Source organism: Aethina tumida, chromosome 1, assembly GCF_024364675.1.
Source record: "Aethina tumida isolate Nest 87 chromosome 1, icAetTumi1.1, whole genome shotgun sequence".
Taxonomy (NCBI): Eukaryota; Metazoa; Arthropoda; class Insecta; order Coleoptera; family Nitidulidae; genus Aethina; species Aethina tumida.
This window is the reverse complement of record NC_065435.1, coordinates 30885932-30898042: the sequence shown is the minus strand read 5'-3', so window position 1 is coordinate 30898042 and position 12111 is coordinate 30885932. Positions and strand designations below refer to the sequence as shown.

The following is a 12111-nucleotide window of genomic DNA, read 5'->3' as shown; positions in this document are numbered from 1 at the left end:
ACCAAATATAGAAAGATGATATTCTAAATTGTCGAGAGATTCTGAACACAGGATTCTATAATAATAATGACGGAGCTATCCTCCTGTGACAGTTAACAGTGTAACATTCTTCTGAAACAATTTATTTTACAATGCGAAAAAACATCTTATTATTGAAAATAAAGCTTACGCTATAACAGAGTCAGGAATTGAGACACAATTTTCTTAGAAAAGCATTTATTTGGAATACCGATCAGACATGTGTTAGATGATGATATTCTTCCAGGTAAATAGAAAGGAAGAATGTATGAATATTGAATGTGTTTCTTTTGTTTGATAAACAAACTGCCTTCGTTGCTATTGAATCCAGATTATGTACAAAACTATTTTTTGGTAAATTTACCTTCTAAACTTGTTCATTAAGTTATTGCGAAGAGCACAAAAAACTTGAGCAACTTTTATTTATCTTCTAAAGGGTTCTTATCCCATCAAATAACATTAGCAAAGTTCAATTTATATTGTGCATCACAATCTTCAAATTTTGATTCACCACCACGATGTGAACTTTATTTTAAAGCAAATATGGTGCAAGTAGGTAAAGTAAATTGTGTTTCACCTTTTGAATGCTTATAAAGATTTTTTAAAATTTAAATTTTAAATACTACTTAATAGGATCCCAGGTTCCTATAATCGCGATTATAAATCAGCAACTAAGGCCAAGTTGTCCAATTTGTCAGCTCTCAAGAAAACGTGGAGAAAATATATATGCACAAACGTAGATGAAAATTTCAACAAAATTACAAATGATAGAGCTATTAATTATAAATTTCATCTGAACAAAGATTGCAAATCAGCAAATTGTAAAGTAGAAATCACTTTTTCATGATTTTGTTAATAAAATGTGTTGACATTATTTGAAGTTGTCATCTAGAGATGAGGAATCTAATTAAATTTTGACATAAAATTAGCAAATTTGGAAAGATTGGTATCTTTGTGTTATTTGAGGGTAATAATCCAACCAAACGTGACAGAAAAAATTCAGTACTTAGTTGAAATTTGCCGCTCACTAATTCTTGCTTAAAGAATCAACTACGTGAATTATCTTTTGATTTAAAAAGGTGAAATATTTAAACATTTACAACAATAGCAACCTACTGTCTGAAGGTTTCGATTACGAGTCACTGAAATCAAATCAGTTGCAGATCTCTCGTCGACATTTATTTTGAATCAAAGAAATACTGTCTGTGATTCTGCAGATAATTAACATGTGAATAGAAATTGTTTTTGTTAACATTGTTAACTTTATACTTAAATGCCGATATATATTTTGTTGCTAAGAGAGGTGAGGGATGTCGTCTTTCAAGTAAATTTTATTTGATCTTGCATTGTATTAATATTACATCAAGTTGTGGTTCAGTTATATTTTTTGGTATAATTCTATTCGTTTGAATCCACAGTGTCAACAAATTGACAGAGCTAAGAAATATCGAGATGAGATGAGTTGTACTAAATGGTAGAACTGTTCCGAATCAAATTCATCCTTATATTTCAACCCACACCAAATGACTATAAATGTGATTCCCAAATATTTATATATAATATAATTTTCCAAATAAAACTATTTTGTGTACCTTTAAGTTATGTGGTTAATTTAATATAAGTTTGGTTGTTAATAAATGGTTTCGACCTATTGTCGATTTTTTTAACCTTCAACTATTCAGTGGAGGTACTTAAAAGTTATATGCAACATATTTTTTTAGGAAACACATTTAGTGATTACAGTAAAGATTAAAATTTAAGGAAAAATTACTTCGGCACTAATCTAAAATTATAATTGCTATAAACAAGCTTCATTCTCAGATGATAGATGAGTTGAAACCTAGATCCACACTATGGAAACATTTCCATAAATTGAAAGTACTTGCTATATACAGAGATAGATATGTGGAACTCCAATGGAAACATTCCAGTCCTCAGCCTTTTTGGTAGAACTTTTGAATACGGTTTCTTGGTAATGATGTTTTCTTCTTTATTGTGATTTTTTCTTGTACTATTTTCGGATTTCTTAGATTTTTATTCATATTTCATAGCCTCAGAGAAAATATTTGCCGATGTCGTCAGGTTTTGTCGTGGCTCATTTCATCTTCATTTATATAATGGTAATCAGCCTTTCCATGTGAACGTAACTCCTCGTGCCCAACGAATCGTCGAAATACTTTAAAAAAGATATATAAAATTAATATTAAAGATTAATTTTATTATATATACCAATTTTATTTGTTTTTCATTTAATTTAAATAATTTAATTGTGTGTTTTAACATAAAATATGTTATTAATTATAAAAATCTTGAATACAGATGAAAATTATACTTACATTTAAATCCAATCTTGGGCCACTAGAATCTTTACACCATTTGCCTTTTGCATCGTACTTTAAGATTTCAATCTTAATTTATTCTGAAAACAAATTAATTAAAGTACTTATTCTTTGTTTAGTTGGGATTCCTGTAAGTAAATTAATGAATTTAGACAAAAATATTCCCTAAAAATAACAGTTTGATACGATCTGTTTCATTTCTAGTATTACTATACACAAGTATTTCTTCCGATTATCATTTCCAATGAGGCAGGGACTCATTAATAAAAGCGAGAATATTTAACTAATAATTTTGAATTGAAGCGTAGAAGCAACTTCAGAGAGATGTGGTTCGTATGAAATAAAAGTTTGAACTGATTAAAGTTTGTTGGTAAACAAGTAAAGAAAACTTTTTGGTCTACCAGATTTAATGAACAAAATTGAAATTAGTTTATGACAACGAAATTCAAATATCTACAAATGAATAACGAATTAATAAATAAAACATTGAAATTTGATTATGGGAATGGAATTCAAATGTCTACAAATGAATAACGAATAGTTAATTTTATAAGCTCTTTAGAGAACAACTTAGGAAACTTAGTTTTTAATTTTTTTACATGTAGATAAAGTAGGAACATATTGTATAAAATTTCATAAGACACAATCAACCAATGATAATTGATAGTTTAAAGTGTAAACCTCAGTACTCATGCAAACACTATACTTACTCATCATTGGTCCAATTCACTCGAGGCAAGTTATGTTAGAATATCTAGACATCGTGTATAACGGTTGTGATGACAACGGAGAATAAAAACAACAGAAGAGCCTAGTTATAGAAACAGAGTTAAGTTGCAAGAGCAGAGTTAGTTGTATACAGCCCACCAATGTTGTAAGATAGTCAATAAGCGTTTTACTGAGTACCTTGCATTATCATTCCACGTCGCCTTGTAAGCAGGCATGTTCTAACTATTAACTTTTGTATTTTGACCTTAATGGAAACAAATACTTCCAGTGCTTCCGTGTCCTTTCGGTGAGCACAGGGGTGCGTCGTCAGGATTTCGAGAACACCTCCATAGGCGTATCCCACGTTGTGGAAGACTTCTGCGTTTTGGAGGTGTGGGGTGGCTGGTCGGGAGGAAGGCTTGGTGTTAGGGTTAGAAGTAGGAGTATATATGTATATATACATAAAGCATACACCACCTTCAAACGTTCGCACAAATTTTGTACTGCTGAGTTGATATCACTATCTGAAACATATGTTTCCGCTATGTTAGGACCATAGTTAGAATCTCCTGAAAATTTGATCCTTTTTTTTACAGATTCCCTATCATAAGGATTTTTGCGCTTCCGCTCTTTTTCATTACCCTGAGCACTTATAAATTTTTTTAGATTTTTACCCGGACTTTCATTAAAATATGATTTCCAAGGTTTTGTATGCCAATCTGAACCATAATTGTAAGAGAGGACGCTTAAATGAGCTCGAATTTGAAATGAATTTCTTTGAATCAAGTTCAATCTTTTTCCCATATTGAAACGAGCCATTATATTCATAAAAATTTCTGCTTTATTGTTGGTTTCTTTATCAAGAAGAAAATCAGCCTTCATTAATAATTGCTCAATAGCACCAAAAAGATGGTGATGCAGGCCAGAAGATATAAGTTGAGTTGTTCGATCATTAGAAACGTCTCCAGTATTGGTGCACAAATACTGTTTGCAAGCACTGTGATTACCATAAACGTGATATATTGTATTTCTAATATCGGCTCTTAGATTTTCTGGATCCTGCGTATTTGCGTAAATTGCAGATTGAACTGATTTATTTAGTTCATTAATAGTATCGCTTTTTAACATCTTTCTGGCGTCAACAGGGACCCCTTGAGTATCTTTTTTAATTTTGTAAAGGTTTTTACTGAAATTTTTTAATACATGGTTCATGCATTCAATTTTAACAACCTAAAAAGTATTGTGTAAATATTTGTAAAACTTATCTATTATTTTATATTACAAGTTTACCTCGTGTCCATATGGTACCTTTTCTTTAATATTTTTAAAAACTGAGGAATCACCATCTGCAATAAATTTTAAGTATTTCAACCCATGCATTTCTATGCTGTTATTAAATCCCTCTACTATTATATCCTGTTTCATTGAAGATGATGAACCGGACCAATTTTTAAAACAAATATGTGTTTTAGCAGCTTCATTATTGTTTTCGGCTCTAGCGCAAATACAACAATATTTATTCCTTACACCTACGAATAATACTTTTCCTGTTGTTTTCCTTATTATAACAGCCTACAAATTATAACATAAAATGTTATTTGTTATATATCCGAATATTTTATAAACTTACAGCTCCAGAATTTGCATTATGCGTATGTCCATAGCTTCGTTTAGACCATCCTCAATCTAAATATCCATCAGTTATATATGGAATGCCATGTGAATCTACATGTCCTTCCTTAATTGCAGCTTCACGTTCTAATTTTCCAGCTTCTTCCAAAGCAAGCCATAATGATTCTTTCCATACCTATAATATTTCATGTATAAAAACAATAAAAATTTCAGTAATGGTACTATAACACACCTGATCCAATTCATTTTGAATTTTATAATACAAATTTTTAGATAAACATGGAATATCCATTACTTTCAATAATTCCATTAAATGTGCGTAGGTGCTTCCTACTGAAAATGTTCCCCATTCAGCTGCTCTATTAATTTTGGACCTTGTTTTCGGATTTTCTGTTGAAACTGATACTTCTTTGTCACAAATGTTGCATTTTAAAATAAATGTGCTTCTTAACCCACATCGCACTTCTTTTAGATAAACTAATTGTCCACCAGTGCACCTCTTGTTGTGTTGTACTTGAATTTTAGTTGTTATATTTAGGAAGTATCTGATATCTACAATTCGATAACCTGTCAATGAATTGATTTCAGGAACAACTTCTATATCCAAAGGAAAATTTTCAATTCTAAAATAATACTAATTAAGTCGTCGCCGTCAGATATGGTTTCCAAAAAAGATGAATTTTGCCAATTTGAATAAAAACGTACCGTTCATGTTCTTCATTTATTTCTGAAAACGTTTTTCTTTCACTTTTGCATGGGGTTAAATTAGACTTAGTTCTAACAGAACGTAACGGGGTTGTTGTACCACATGGACTAAGAGCTTCTTCGTTTGGACGTGAATTGAAAATATTATCTAGTAACTCATTTAAAATATATCGGGAACATTGGGTAGATTCTTTATAATTCTCAACTCGTTCTAAAAGTTTATCCACAATATATGATCCTATTTTCTCTACTTCCCTTTTTCTTTGTACATTTACTTGAACTTTTGATTTTTTTCCACGTCTCTTAGTCCAAGAAGCAAATCTACGCGTTTTCGGCATTTTCTAGAATTAATATTGCTTTTATTTTATTATTGTATACTATTATATATAAATACATTATAATATACAATGGTTCATGCTTCTTTGATTTTAAATTTCATAATTATGTGTCACTTGATATTCCAATTTTATAAAGTTAATTTAATTACATAAACTCGAAATCATTCACGAATAGAACGTCCTCCATTGTTTTTACCGATGTGTCACCATGGTGAAATGTTTTAACGAGAATGTCACCACGTTGCTTTGCAACAATGCTTTGATTTTTCTTGGCAACCGAAATGCTTATTTCGTCAATTGGTTCCAAATTTATCGAAGAACATCTTCTGATTCACCATATGCTGAGTCGCTCCAGAATCTAAAACAAATTTTATTTCCGCGTAATTACCGCTATTCTGCTGCAATTGAGCGTTAAATGCCTTCGATTCTGCCAAATTCTCTTTGGTACCATCTTCAGCAATTGCATACATCGATGAACCGCTTGCTCTGTTTGCGCTTTCTCTATTTGACCTCTCTTTTTTGTTTTTATTGCGAAAACATTGAGCCTATTTGTGTCCATGTTTTTTACACAAATGACATATAATTGTCTTATTCCCAGCAAACATTGCTCCAGGCTCAATTGATTTACTTGAACCATTTACACCAGTCCGCTTATTGTACTCATCCATTAACCGAGTTTTAACAAATTCTACAGTTAACTTTGATTGATCCATCGTTTCCGATGGTGTCACTAGGTTATCATAACCTCTTGGCATAGTAATCAACAAATGTACAACCACATCAAGCTCTTCCATTTTAGCTCCCGTTGACTTTAACTCTCGAATTCTCTTATCAAATTGCAAAAGGTAACTTATCATATCATCCGACTCATTATATTTCATTGTCAGCAATTGTTTTCGTAATAAAACTTGCGACGCCACACTTTTCCTTTCGAAAATCGTGCATAATGTGTCGAACATGTCCTTTGCCCGAGCTTTTTCGCGAACATACTCAAGTTGGCTATCATGAACTGACTGTACTAATATCGAAACACATTTTCTTTCATTCAACTTAATCGTAGGATGTTTTGTCACATCTTTTTCCGCTGTAAGAATGACCTCCAACGATTCCTCGATGAATCTTGTCAACTCCATTTCATCAAGCAAAATTCCCACACGATATTTCCAATTGCTAAAATTCGTGCCATCGAATTGTTGAATTTTTAGAATGTTATTTACAGTAACGTTCGCCATCTTTGTCTGTTGCCTTCACCACAATTGACTTTCAACCTCAATTGTATAACTTTATCCTGCACGCACTGGGCCCATAACCTCAGAGAATATGCAAGAAATTGCAGTAATTTATTCAATCAAATAATTGAAATACAAAGGATGAATCAACAAAAAAGACGGCTACTACTGAGCTCTTGAGCTGTTTCTCTCAAACTGACTCTCACTGTTTCTTGATCACCAAGGTTACCTCGGTCGCCTTCATTTGTCAATTGTTATTGTTTTGTAACACACTTTATTCTATTTTATTGTTTATATTAACGTTATGTCTAACTCCATTTGGGGGTCTGATGTCGGTGAGGCGCTTTGCCGAATTTTGCTGTTGTTACTTACTTTAGATAGTTAACTCTTTCGGAACTTGGAACGGAGTCGTGCTCAGGGTTTACCGGGCGGTTGACCTTTCTTTCTGCCAAAAGAACCTGGATTTGAACCGCCTTTTCCTTTCCTTCTTTCACGGTTTTTGTCTCTTAGTAGGAACTTCTTGTGGAACGGAACTGGCGATGTGCCGTCCGGTTCCAATAGGATTCGGAACCACTCGACCTTTTGCAGGCACACTTGCTGTTTTCCCATTTCATTATCGCTAATTCGGTTATTAAACTCTTTATAGTACGAAAACAAAAATTTAATTCAGTTGTCTCTTGGATTGGTAACAAAGATTACCAGACAAGTAAACAAATTTTTTCATTTGTCTGAATTTGGTAACTAACTAAATTCAGACAAAGGAGGGACACTAAATAAACACAAAAATATCACTACAAACACTTTTGAAAACTGAGGTGTGAGTGTGATGAGAATAATAGTCGATGTTACAAGAACACTGATCGTTTATTATATTATTACAAAGTGTGCTAGAAACGTCAAAGACTAAAAACTAAGAACTAAAAACCCTGCGTAGCATGACGCTTGCGTTAGGGCATCTATACAGAGGGTTCCAAGTATCAATGTGCAATTTCATTCCTTAACAAACACTTTTCCGTAGTTGCTACTCAAATTTGCATAAATGACGATTGTTACCGCTGCCATTGGTAACGACAGAAAGGTCTCTTATTGTTAGCGACTTTTGTCAATTGTTCAAAGTGCAACCAGGGAATATTGTTGATAGTAACAATTTTTGTTTGAGTTGTTCGTCCTTCTTCTGTCTGAATTTAGTTATAATAGTTACCATAATCGAAAGAGAAGAGTTGTTAACGCTAATCCCAAATCTTTATCCCAACCAGCCACCCACACTCCTGCAAAGTCTTCCAGATCCAAAACTCAGGAACTCGGTCACCCCCAAGGAGGTGATGTCGAAATTGTCTAACTACGATTCACCCCACCAGTTATGATTCATTGTTCAAATTTATGTATATCGAATTGTATTAAAGTATTTTAAACCAAGTACACTAAGAATTAGAAGAGACTTCTCATAGAGAAGAAACTTTTAAATTGGTTTGGGAAAAACCAGCGCTAATGATTAGCCGTCTCAGTTCTCAATTTCGGTTAATATTTTTTGACAGCACATTGACAATCTTGGTAACTGATCTTTGTGTAATTTCGTTTTGTTTGGTGTTCAATCCTATAATGCTCTTTGGCGAATTACTGAGAGAGGTTATTTCAATTTGCCAAAATATGCGGAAAGTGGGAAGGTCCTAATTATGTGATGTGAATTTATAAGTTTAACAGAATTGAAAAAAAGCAGCTAAAAAAGATGTTTAAGTTTTATGACATTTGTTAGGAATAGCAATGTCTAATTAACAATTCACACACTTTTGTCGATGCATATTCTTCAGACAACAAAAGTTTGTTTTACTTTTGATTAATAAACATATCGCCTTCATTGCTGTTGAAACCTGAATATGTACAAAATATCATTTGATTTCAAAACTGATCTTGAACAATTATTTGATAACTTCTTACAATTTCATCATTGGAAAGACAAAAACAACAAAAGATATAAGTATTTACACTTCGTTAGCTGTTTGTTTCACTTTTTAGCCTTCAATGCAGATACAAATCTAATATTTTTGTTTATATTCAAAAAGTTAATTATAATTTTGTCCAGATTGATGTTTTCAATGAACTCAGAAGTCTTGATTTATCTAGTAATAGAGGTCCTTATGATATTCCTTCTACAGTATTGAATGAATTGTGGATTCTCATTAACAAAGCCTCTAACAATGAAATTTAAAATGTTTTTAAAATCTACTTTATTTCCTAACGTACGTAAAAAATCGTTTGTTATACCTACCTTAAAGGATGGAGGTAGTTTACTTGTTGTTTTCCAAAATTGTCCAAAAAAATCATTTCCAAAATAATTATGCCATAGTTCCAAAATATTATAAATGAGAGTCAACATGAATTTTGCAAATGTAAATCTTCTGCGACCAACCTTCTTATTTATAACCTCTCGACAGTTGGTGCTCTTGAAAATCATTTACAGGTTGATGCTGTTTATACAGACATTTAAAAGGCATTTGATAGAATCTGCTATGATTTATTGTTTGCTAAACTAAATGGGCTGGATTTGAGTAATTTTTCCACTGTAAATAATCATAACGATTGTAATGTAAAGTGATTAGTTTTTATAAAAAAATTAATCAACACCATATTCGCAAGTTATACTTTAGATAAAAGATATTGATGTAATGTGTTTGAAATTTAAAAATGAGTAATAGATTGGGCGGTAGTTTTTCTAGAAAAGTTGGTTCGGCTCAAGCTACAATGAATTTGGGTAAATGTGAAAGAAAAGCTGGAGCATATCTTGGTGCTTTTGCCCACACATTAAAGTAGCTTTTTACACAAATACTGCTGTAGGATCCCAGGTTGTGCGATGTTTTGTCGTATAAAATAACCTCTTTCCATAATCGGTATCGCGATTATAAGTACAGCAATTAAGAAGAACGAAATACTCTCACATTAGCTGTCAAAATTCCCAGAGTTGTCAAAACGTGCGGACTCCATAGGAACTCGTTAGGAATATTTAAACAATTACAATAATGGCAACTTGATGCCATTATTGTGGAGATGTCGATTACTTGTCCTGAAAGTCACGGAAATCAAATTAGTTGCAGATCTATCGTCGACATACAAAAACTGTCTGTGATTCTGACAGATAATTAACATGTGAAAAGAAATTGTTTTTGTTAACTTTGTTAACTTTATATTTCCATTAGAATAGATTGCTGCTAAGAGAAGTTCCAACTATTATAATTTAGTTTGAATATGTGATACCGACGACGTGAGGGATGAAATTGAAAACAGGATAACTGGATGTATATACACATAAATAAAATTTTAATTAATTAGTAATTACAAAACTAAACGAACATTTGGGAGTGGGTGGGGGATTGAGTGACATTTTGCGAACTTTCAAGTTTCAATAGCAATGAAGGAATTTTGTTTATCAAATAAAAGAAAATAACATTTATGTTGTTAAGATTACGTTTCTTTGTGACATATGCCAGACGTTAAAATATAAACGAAACATCCAATGTCCAATTAAACCTTATTCGAAATATGTAATTTAGAAAAAAGTTGTCTTCTTTCAAGTAAATTTGATTTGTTTCTTTCATAGTATTAATATTACATCAAATTGTGGTTCAGTTATATTTTTAATATATTTCTATTTGTTTTAATCGAAAGTGTCAACAAATTGACAGAGAAAAGAAATATCGAGATGATTTTTCGATTTGTTATAATAACTTTAATGACAGTGATTCATTTATTTAATGACCACGTTACAAATCACATCTGCGTGTGAAATGATATGGTCAAATGTCACGTGTTGATTACCAGGAAACTTTTGCACAAACAGTCAGGTGAGATTCAATATGATTGTTACTATCTGTGGCTGTACAAAATATTCACAAAATCAAGTAACTAGACGTAAAGACAGCATTTTTATATGAAGAACTTGAAGACACCTATTTATGACTTAACAAGAAGGGTTGGATCATGACGAAAACATGGTATGTAAATTGAACAAGTCACTATATGGGTTAAAACAATTCCCTCGCTGCTGGAATGCAAAATTCGACTCTACACCGAAAAGAGTTTTAGTAGTAGTTTTAGTATTTATACGGAACAAATTTTAAACAGATTTGAAATGACTAATGCTAATCCTAATACTGTTCCAGTCGACCCTCACATAAAGCCACAGTGGGAAGACTACCTCACTTCTGCTGTTCATAATAACACAGCTTGTTCCGTCAAATTTTATTTGGCTACCATCGCAAATAATCTGACTTAGAGACAATAGATTTGTTGCCAGTTTAGGAACACTTAATACTTTTGTAAAAAGCACCTTTTTGTTTTGACCTTCATCGTCATAATGGTCCAACCTCACTTGTACTGAACATTGCACAGATTATACTTTGTTGTCTGCGACTCTGATTTTATGTATGACAGGAGCCGTCATATTTTCAAGCATGTTCTTACGTCTTGTCATGTGTGACGATGCACCGGAAGCCACTTGCCATGGGTCATTTTGGCTGGATGTTGCCTCAAACACAACAGCATATGATGAACTACTTGCTTTTTGTTGAACATTCTTGGTCCTGGATTTGCATTTGAGGACTTTTATGACCTTACTTATTACAAGTGTAGCTCCCTTACTTACTTTGTTTCTTGTGGTTGTTCTTGTTGACTGAGAATACTGTTGAGTCACTTTCAGATTGTTTAACATCTTGAGATAGTTTTGATTTCACAGAAATTGAAGTTATCTTCATGCCGGAGCTTTCAATAGCAATAATCATTGGTTGATAGGACTCTGGTTGACCGGAGAGTAGCAATGTAACTAGCCATTCATCGTCAACTGCGAAACCAATGTTTCTGAGCTTGTGAGCAGTACACATAATTTTGCTCACATATTTCTCTACGTTTTGACATACAGTAAGTGAAGTATTATAGAGATCACGCAGCAGCCCATCACAGCGTGTCAACAAAGAGTCATCAAATACTTATGAAAACGTATCCCATACTTCTTGCATGTGTACGCAATTTATTTAGTCAACTAGTAAATTTATCTTAGTTTTTGCCTTTGTGTCCCGTTTTGTGTCCACAATGACACATGTGGTGGGGTCTACGCAGTTCCACAACTCCTCTTGCTGTAGGTATGTTTTTAGA

The 12111-nt window shown here is 32.6% G+C and overlaps 1 pseudogene; it reads right to left on the bottom strand.

Moving 5' to 3' along the window:
• Positions 1–3750: 3750 nt before the first annotated feature.
• LOC126264621 (uncharacterized) lies at positions 3751–4943 on the bottom strand (annotated as a pseudogene).
• Positions 4944–12111: the final 7168 nt, after the last annotated feature.